The sequence below is a fragment of the Lipotes vexillifer genome, unplaced genomic scaffold, assembly GCF_000442215.2.
Source record: "Lipotes vexillifer unplaced genomic scaffold, Lipotes_vexillifer_v1.1 scaffold1117, whole genome shotgun sequence".
Classification (NCBI taxonomy): Eukaryota; Metazoa; Chordata; class Mammalia; order Artiodactyla; family Lipotidae; genus Lipotes; species Lipotes vexillifer.
The window spans coordinates 213,173-222,923 of NW_006778824.1; positions in this window are offsets into that span (position 1 = coordinate 213,173).

Below are 9,751 nucleotides of genomic sequence, written 5' to 3' on the forward strand. Positions count from 1 at the left end.
GGGCAGGAATGCCAGTGTCATCAGCGGTGTGCCCGAGGAGCCAAGGGGCCGTGCGTGTGCATATGCGTGGATGTGTGTGCGCGTGTGGATACATGTGGGTGTGTGCGTACATGTGGGTGTGTGTGCATATGTGTGGGCACGTGCTGATACATGTGTGTGTGCATACATGTGGGTGTGTGGGAATACATGTGGGCACATGCGGATACATGTGGGTGTGTGGGCATACCTGTGGGTGTGTGGGAATACACGTGGGCACGTGTGGATACATGTCGGTGTGTGTGCATACATGTGGGTGCATGCGGATACATGTGGGTGTGTGCGGATACATGTGGGTGGGTGTGCATACATGTGGGTGTGTGGGCATACCTGTGAGTGTGTGGTCATACATTTGGGCGTGTGCGGATACATGTGGGTGTGTGTGGGCCTACATGTGGGTGTGTGCAGGTTACATGTGGGTACGTGTGCATACATGTGGGCATGTGCAGATACATGTGGGTGCGTGTGCACAGGTAGGCCTCCGCCCCCGGACCCAGGCACTGCCTCCCACGGCTCCCTGTGCTGCCCCCAGGAGTCTGATCCCTAAAGGCTGGCCAGTGCCCAGCTCTGTGCCCAGGGCTCCTGTGCTCTCTGGCACAGACGCAGTCTGGGCACTGAGTGGACCCTTGGCCTGGACAGGCGTGGCCAGTGTGGCCTGGGGTCGGCCTCTCTGTAACTGTGGTGCCACCTGTGCGGTCCAAGAGGCAGTTTTGGCCTGGAGCAGGGGTGGGTGGACCCATGCTGAGACTCTGCTAGGGATGGAGGACCCAGTGGGGTCTGGGAGGGGGGCTGCTGGAAGGCAGCAGGAGCCCCCACTGTTCCGAGGCTCCTTCTCCATGTGAGGCCCAGATGGTGCCCTTCCTTGGGCATCTCAGAGGCCAGGTGCTGGGACCCTCAGGTGGCTCTTGCTGCTAAGCACTGTGCCCTAAAACGTTCCGGTGCCCAAGCCACCCAGCAGGCTCTGGGGCTCACAGGACACTTCCCCCTTGGGCTGTGCCCATCACCATGTCCTGGCCATGTTGCTTCCCCATCATCCGCCAACCCTTAAATTTGCAGGGGGCCTGGCCCCACGGGCACGGAGAGGCTGTGTCAGGGCTCGTCTCTGGGGCCCCCGAGGTCCGGGGCCTGCCTGGCGCCTTTGCTCACGCTGCCCCCTACCCAGAGCCTCCTCTTCTCTGTCTCTCACTCTGTGGGTCAGTCTCCTCTGGAGGGGGAGCCTCTCTGTGCAGTCCTGGACCCAGGGCGGAGGCGACCAGTACAGCCTCTGTGCCAGCCTCCAGCAAGACACTCGTGTTATGATTTCGTTCAATTAAACCTTGTTAAGCAGAGCACAGGGTGCTGGATGGTGAGCCAGGTTCAACAACAGACCACAAGAGACAATGAAACAGGCAAGTTTATTACTCGCAGGGGAGGTCAGGCAGGCAGGCAGCACGAGCTTGCATCAGGGTCCACGGGGGCAGTGCTTTGGGGTCTCTGGGCTGGGCCGGATTGGTCAATTCAAACCAAAAGAGTGGGGTTTCGGTCTACCCTGGGGGTCTCATCTCAGGGGCGCCAGGGGAAGGCAGGCCAGGGAGGGAGGGCGCTGTGGCTCACAGGGCTGCTGGGAAGGCCCCTCAGGAGTCTGCACTGGCCTGTGACTCTGGGGCTGCTGTCCACGGCCGGCACTTGCTGACTGCAAGGCTGCCGGCCAAATGAAGGGGCCACTATACCATGCAGGGGCTTAGCTAAGCTCTCGCCAGCACAGCACCTGGCCGCGGGCTGGGGGCTCCCCGAGGAGGGCCAGGAACTTCTGCCAGCTGCTCATCTACAGATCGGTAAACTGAGGCCCAGGACAGAGCCCCAGGGCCGCTATGCACCTACGACATCCTGCCCTGGTGCGTAGGGACGTCTGGGGACACCGGCCAGAGTTCTGCTCCCCTGGGGGCACAGAATGATGGGAGCCACGCCGCTCAGCCAGGACTCTCAGGTTGCCTGGCTATCCCCACACCCAGAACCAGCTCACGCTCCAAGGCTGCTCTCTCGGGGATTAACAGCGTCAGCAGAAGCGGAGCCAGCTTTCAGGGGCAGCGCTGGTGGATGGACCCCACCTGCTCCAGGGGGCGTCACTGCAGCCCCAGGCACGCCCTCTGCCTGAAGGGGAAGGAGAAGCCACCAGGTCTGCAGTTCAGGAGCTGGGGTGGAGCCGGAGGGGAGGCCGCGAGCAGAAAGGGCACCCAGTCTGCAGTCAGTCCTGCTCTGGCCTGGCAGGATGCAGGGGCCTGAGGGCCGCCACGCTCAGCACAGGGAACCAAGGGGGGAAGCCTGTGCGCACCAGCCAGGGCTCAGCGCAGCCGCGTCCGCAGGGCCCGCCCAGGGGTGACCGGACATGCAGCAAGAGGCCTGGCCCCTGCCCTCCAGCCGTCACACAGGTTTAACCCCGAGCCCCCTGAGTCTCTTCAGCTACAGAGAGATGAACTTGGCAGAAGCACCGGCCCAGCTCCACATGGCCTGGGGCCTCCACGGCGTCCTCACGGTGGGGGCGGTGTGCGTGGGCCAGGCAGCAGGTGTAGCCAGACGAGAACTGCAGTAGGGCCTCCTGGAACAGGGCCTCGCCCTCGGGGGCGCCCAGGAGGGCCCACCTGCAGTCCCCCAGCAGCGCATACACAAAGCAGAGTCTGTTCCTGGTCTCATAGCTCATCAGCGCCGAATGCGGCGCCAGCAGCAGGCTGGCCTCCCCAGCTCTGCGGACCAGCTCCCGCATCTTCCTCTTAGAAAATCTTTGGAACCAGCACAGGGTGTTAGTTAGCACTTAAGACCATGAGGAAGGGGCAGGAAAATGCATTGGCGGTGATCAGGAGGAACCGCTGATCTGGGTGGCGTTCCCTGAGCCCTAAAAGCAAGGGGAGGAGCAGTGATGCCAAGGAGAGAAGAGTCAGGGCAAGGCCAAGTGTGATCCTGCAGCCCCGGTACCGCAGGCAGGGCCCGGGCGACGGAGCACCGCTCACGATGCCCACGGCACGCTTGTACACCTCGGGGTCCTCCAGCACCTCCTTCAAGGGGTCCGGGACACCCAGGGTGCTGAAGGTGCCCACCTTCCACGAGGGCAGGTTGCCCCTGTTAACGCAGTCCAGGGTCAGCAGGGTCTCCCCGCTGTAGAGGGTGGGGGCCGAGCGCAGGGCCGGGGGTGCCACACAGTGGCTGGGGAGGCACTGCAGCTGCGCCACCGTCGGGTAGAGCGGCTGTCCGCAGCCTCCAGGCAGGTCAGGCCGAGGTGCAGCGGGACCCGGCAGGCCCTCAGGAGGACCGGGATGACTGGCTTCCCCTCCAGGCCGGAGCCCAAGAGGGACAGTCGGCCTCCAGCAGCCACCGCCGTCTCTGCACGAAGCCCCGGCTCTGCGGGATGCAGTCTACCATGTTCTCCAGCACGTTCCTGCCCGGCGTGAAGTCCCGCTCGTGCAGGCAGACCCTCAGCCCCGTGTGGTCCGCCTCCAAGGGACTGAAGAGCCCGTGGGTCCACGTGGCATCCAGGCCGCTGTAACTCACAAACAGGTGGGACTTCTCGCTTGCCCTCAGTGGGGGGATGGCCAGGGCCACGCCTTCCTCCCTGGGACTGGAACCCACGGGCGCTGCCCTGAATCTGCCTCTGACCCCTGTGGAGAAAGCTGTCCTTAGGCTGAAAGAGACCAAGACAGACAGGCTGACTGTGCAGATGGACTACGGCCGACCATCTATAGAGGTGGAGCCGCAGTCACGACCAGCCGCTACCAGCCCGGGAAGCCGCAAACCACCCAAACCCACCAGGACGCGGCCAACAACTGTCACTCTTCCCGCTTCCAACTCGGGAGCCACCAGAGAGAGTCACAACGCTCCCCTAACTAACCTCCAGGACCCAGCCTCCCGGGGGGCAGCCTGAGCCCCCTTCCCACTAGGAAGCCTCCTACTGCCCGGCCTGCCAAACCCCAGTGACCTGGACCCCACTCCAGCGCGCCCTGGGCAACCAGCCTCTGCTGTGCCCACCCAGGGGTCTCCGGCGACGTCCACAGGACATCTAGCTCCAAAAGGGCTGGGGCTTACAGTGGCCACACCTTCTAGTCACCTGTGGCTTATGTGTCAGTGGTCATGGGAGGTTGAATGTCTGTGTCCCCCCCCAGACTTCTTGTGTTGAGATCCTAACCCCCAAGGTGATGGTCTAAGGAGGCGGGGCCTCTGGGAAGTGACGAGGTCACCAGGTGGAACCCCCATGATGGGGTCAGTGTCCTTATAAAAAAGACCCCAGAGAGCTCCCCCAGCCCACGTGAGGACCCAGTATCTAGGAGCCAGTAAGCGGGCCTCAGGGAACCACACCACGCAGCCCCTGGTCTGCGGGGCCTCCAGCCTCTGGAGCGGTGGGACATGACCGTGTGTTGTGTAAGCACCTCCTGCAGTGTGGTGCGGTGCAGCTGAGTGGACTGGGCCGGGTCCCACCCCACAGCATGCCCAGGAAGGGTAGCCACACTGTCCAGGGCACTAGACCTCCTCTGCTCTGCACACACCCTCCCATCGAGATGCCGCTGCTCCAATTCAGTGAGCGGAGGGCTGAGCTTGAACTGCCTTTACTCGGGTCTGTCTGCTTGTTTCTAAGAGCGCCACCTCCCCAAGACTCAATCGTGGGAGCTTTCTTACGTGCCCACGGCCAACCGTGGTGGCCCCAGCAAGCAGCCCTCCCGCTAGAGCCCTGCAAACCCGCAGGCGTGGGTTGTGACCTCCCTGCAGCCGGGGGCCCCCAGCTGAGACCCCTCCCCACTTGGGTGGGCAGGGTGGGGTCACGAGGGCTAGGCCAGCCCTGCAAGGCCTGTGCAGTCTAGCCAGCAGCTCTGGGAACTGTCTCCCCACTCTCCCCTTCCACAAGGACCCCTGACGCCGCCTGCCCTGCGGCAGGAAGGCACCACACCTTCCTGGCTAGCAAGCCCTTGTGCCGCAGCCATCCCCTCCTGGAGGTGGCAGCTGAACGTCAGGGCAGGAGGCTCTGAGGGACACGGTGGGAGAGCCTGGCGCTCAGGGTCGTGTCCCCTGCTCGCCCCCCAGGTCCTCTCACCTGCACTTCCAAGCAGGGAAGGGCGCTCCCTCTATACGTCCAGGCGTCCAGGAGGCGGAGGCCACCACTGTGCTGTCCTGGGCACCAGCGGTCTGAATATTGCACTCACACTGCCCACTTCCTCACCCCAGTCCTCCGAGGAGGCCTGGGGGCAGTCGGGGATGCTCCCCCAGACAGAAGGAAGTCTTCAGCCAACACTTTCTGAAGGCATCTCTGCTAAAACTAACAAACAGTGAGAAAATGAAAGAAGGAAGCAGGTTGAGGAAGGAGGGGTTGAGGTGCTGGGAAAAGGCACGGGCTGGACCCCGGACGTCGGGGAGGCAGGATGGCCAGGGAGCTCTCGAAATCCATCTGATGGTGGTGCCAGGTGATCAGGGAGCCCTGGTGGAGCCCCGTGCTTTCCCGGGGCTGGGCCAGGCCCTCCAGCTGGAAGCAGTGACATGAAGGGCTGGGGTGGCCGGTTTCAGGGGGGCAGGCCTGGCGGGGTTCAGGGCCGGGAGTGCACCCTCGCTGCCCTGGGGCTGGCTGCTCCTCCAAGGGAAGATCCCAGCTGCTGGGTGACCCTCCGCAAACAGCCACGCTCTCCTTCAGTAACTTCCCTGGCCCCTGGGGCCCAGGGGAGGGGGCAGCCGCACCCTCCTGTGGCTTCCGGAAGCCCACCTGGCCCCTTAGCAGTTCTGCTAAGTAACCCGGGGAGTGGCCATTGCTGTCACTTGGGGCCCTGCCCCTCGATGATTCCCTCCCACCTGGGGAAGGTGGCCCTCAAAGGCTCCCATCAGGCCCATGTGACCACTTTAAAAATAGCTATTCAACCTCATACCTGACGAAGAAACACACGTTAAATCAGTGTGGTACTTACTCTTTTATTCCCATAAAACCACCAAACCCAGAACTGATGAAGCTGCCCAGTGCCGGTTGGCCGCGGTGGCCAGACTTGTCCCCTCGGATGTGGAACAGAAACGGTACTGTGATCCCGGAGGCCTGGAAAGAGGGCTCTGCCCTTTGAGGGCCAAATCCCGCAAGTGCTGTAACTGCGGCTGACTTGACTCTGTGCCTGGACTATGGGACCTCGAGGGACCTACGTTTCCAGCGTCGCCACCTTTCGAAGGATGAAAACGACTTTCACTACTTGTCCCTCCCTGGGGGTCCTGCTCCGTCCGCCGACTCAGGTGGACTCCTCCAGAGCAAGGGGGACGGGCCACCTGAGGCACCTGCGCCCAAGGCGGGAAGGGGTCAGTTTCCTCGTCAGCTGGCTAGCAGGCCAGAAGGAGAGGGCAGGAGTGGGGACTCAGCCGCTCCGTTACCTGTGCAGAGAGTGGGGTCCCCGGGGCAGAACTCCCAGGCGCCCGGGGCGGGGGCAGTGTCATTGGCTGGGGCAGTCCTCCAGAAAAGGTTGTGTGGGAGCCCCCTGACGCCCCAACACCCACAGATTCGGGGGCACCCAAGCCCCGGGGTCTGCGTGGGTCAATCTGCCAACCAGAGCCCTCCTGGCTGCACAGCCCCGCCAGGCTCTGGGCTGACACTCGTGGGAACCCCAGCTTCCTCCACCCCCGCACCCCGTATACCTCCCACCACCCCAAACCTCCCACGTCTCTGTCCGGCTTCCATGCTCACCAGGTCCACGGGGGTGGGGGTAGGGGTGAAGGATAGAGTGAGGGTTGGGGAGTGGGCACGGGGTGAGCAGAGCGGGGCTGGAAGCTGACCGCCGCCCCCCCTCGTCTTAACTCTGCGTGGCAGGTCACTGACCTCCGACTTCCAGTTTGGGGCTGGGTGGGGGGCATGGTCAGAGTACGGTGTAACCTGAAAAGAAACATCCACGCGACAGTTAAGGAGGTCACCCTGTGGTGGCCCCAGGGTTTGGGAGCTTGGGAGCCAGGCCGCTTGTCCCTGTCGTCCTCGTCCACCTGGGACTGGCTCTGGATTCCTGGGGGCTCGCCTGGAACTCACAGCAGCATCCTAAGCCCAGTGCCCTCAGCCCACTCACAGCGCCCCCAGCCCGACAGGCCTCCCACGCCACCCAGGAAGTGTCCAGTGGTCCTCAGGAGCTTTCTGGTGGGACTCTGTGCTCCCCCCAGCGCCCGCTTTGCCTCCGGCCTTTGGTGGGTTCCCTCAGGGGCCCAGAAGGGGCATCACCTCTGGGCCCCATGATGCAGAGGGTGGGGCTGGAGCTCCCGGGGCCCCCAGACTCTCCCCAGCTCAGGTGCCCTCACCCCCATGGCTCATTTTTAACTGTGTTTGTTGAAAACCTGCCTCTCAATAGCTTCAGTGCCACGAATAAAAATTTTGTTTTCTTTTAAAAAACAGCTGCATGTGGGTCTCAGGGCCCATGTCCCACCGGAGACACGTCCAACTGCTAATGGCCTTGGAGACAAGACCCCCTCCCCAACAGTGTAGTGGAAGGTTCCAGGGAGGGAGGAAACCCACAGGCCTGGGAGGTGCCTGGAGTGGAAGTAAGGCAAAATTCATCGTGTACTCATGGCCGAAACCAGCACCAGGCTCGGTCACAGGAGAAAAGGCCTCCAGGACCCAGAGCTGCCCGCTGAGCTTACTTGCTGGCTGGACTTAGGCCTGGACGGCCGCCTCAGGCTCTTTCTCCCTGAGAAGAGCAGAAGGCGCTTCAGAGGAAGAGAAAGGAAGTGGCCCAGGGGACCCATCTGCTCTGAATGAAGGCGAGGGTCCAGGACTGGGTGGGAGCTGGTGGGACACGGCGGGTGGCGGGGGGACATGTGCCCGCCCTGTCCAACTCAGCCCCCCTCCTGACAGCTGCACCTGCCTGCCAGCCCACTCCCACCCAGAGGGAGGGCACCCCACTTTCTGCTCCTCCCTGCCTCTGGGGTCCCGGCTCTGGCACTTTCTTGCTGCAGGGCATTAGCAAGCACTGCTCCGCTGGTAGGCCTCCTCCCAGGCGGCACAGGGGGAGGCAGCTCAGGGCCTCTTGACCTCCCAGCCAGGCCTGGCTCTGGGCCTCCCAAGAGGACTCCCAGGGCCACCAGCTTTGTGCACCCTGACCCCTGTGCCATCGCTTTGGGGCCATAGCCTCTCCCAGCTGGGCAGGGGGTCAGGCCCAGTGCCCAGCTATGGACTGCTTCTCAGCAAGGCCCAGGGCTGCAGGTGAGACAAGCTGGGACCTGGGACCGTTTGCAGCAGTGCTGCAGTGCTTGCACCTGGACACATATCTCCTGGAGCAACAAAATACAAAGAAACTGTGTGGGACTAAAAAGAACTGCGTGCATGGCAGTTGGGACAAATTCTGGACAAAAGATAGAGACCACAAAAACACAACTGCCACTTCTGAAGAGGCTGGAGCAAAAGCAGGGGCCCGGGAGCAAAAGCTGAGTACTCCGCATGCCCCCTGCACACACCACCACCTAGGGGTGGGCAAACCACCTAAGCCACACCTCCGGCCCCACCCCTGGACACGCCCCTACTCTCACCCCATATAAGAAGCCAGCTCGCGCCCTCTCTTCCCCGCCCTGCCAGGGAGCCAGCAAGCAAGGGAGCCTGCTGTTTGTTCTCACTCCCCCCTGCTGCAGCAGGGGCCCCAATACAGCCTTGCCTGAATTTCTTTTTTTTTTAAATTATTTCTATTTTTTAAATTGATTTATTTTATTTATTTACTTTTGGGTGCATTGAGTCTTCGTGGACACGGCGGGCATCTCTGTGTCCAGGCCACCAGGCAGCAGACATATTTGGGAATAGAGGGAGGGAGGGAGGGAGAACCGAGCTCCACCCATGTCACTCCACACATGATGGGCCCCTCTGCCATGGGTCAGCTGTGTCCACACCCGGACCACGCCCACCCCCAGGTGCAGCTCCAGGCTCAGGGATCGCCCCCAGCCAGGGCCTGCCCCACGACCCCAGAAGGGGTTCTGGACTTCAAAGGCCTCGAGGTGGGACGGCAGGCTTTCTCTAGTTGTGGCGCGCTCAGGCTTTCTCTAGTTGTGGCGAGTGGGGGTTACTCTTCGTTGCGGTGCGTGGGCTTCTCATTGCTGTGGCTTCTCTTGTCTCAGAGCACGGGCTCTGGGTGCGTGGGCTTCAGTAGTTGTGGCACACGGACTCAATAGTTGTGGCTCGCGGGCTGTAGAGCACAGGCTCAGTAGTTGTGGCGCACGGGCTTATTTGCTCTGTGGCATGTGGGATTTTCCCAGACCAGGGCTCGAACCCGTGTCCCCTGCATTGGCAGGTGGATTCTTAACCACTGCACCACCAGGGAAGCCCCGGCAAGCAGATTCTTAACCACTGTTCCAGAATTAGATCATTGTAATGGCTGCATAACTTTGTGAATACAATGAAAACCACTAAAGTGTATACTTTAAAATGTAAGGCTTTGTGGTATGTGTATTATATCTCCATTTAAAAAACCAAGATGGCATATGGGCAAGATAGAGTTAAAGGAAACTCATTGGTAACCAGAGCACTCAGAACACAGGAACAGGGCCTGCAAGCTCTGGACTCGCTTGGACGGCCCCAGCGGCAGTTCCACGTGACCACGGCTGTGACAAAAAGATGCTGACCATGCAGGGAGGAATCGCTTCCTGCCGGAGCCCAGCGCGCCGGTGCCTGTGGGGCTTGGCGTGTTTCCTTAGAGCAGGGCCCAGAGGGCTCCCGCCTCAACCGGGCTGGGTTCGTTTTCTGCTCTTACCCCAACCCCTTGATGTGGAA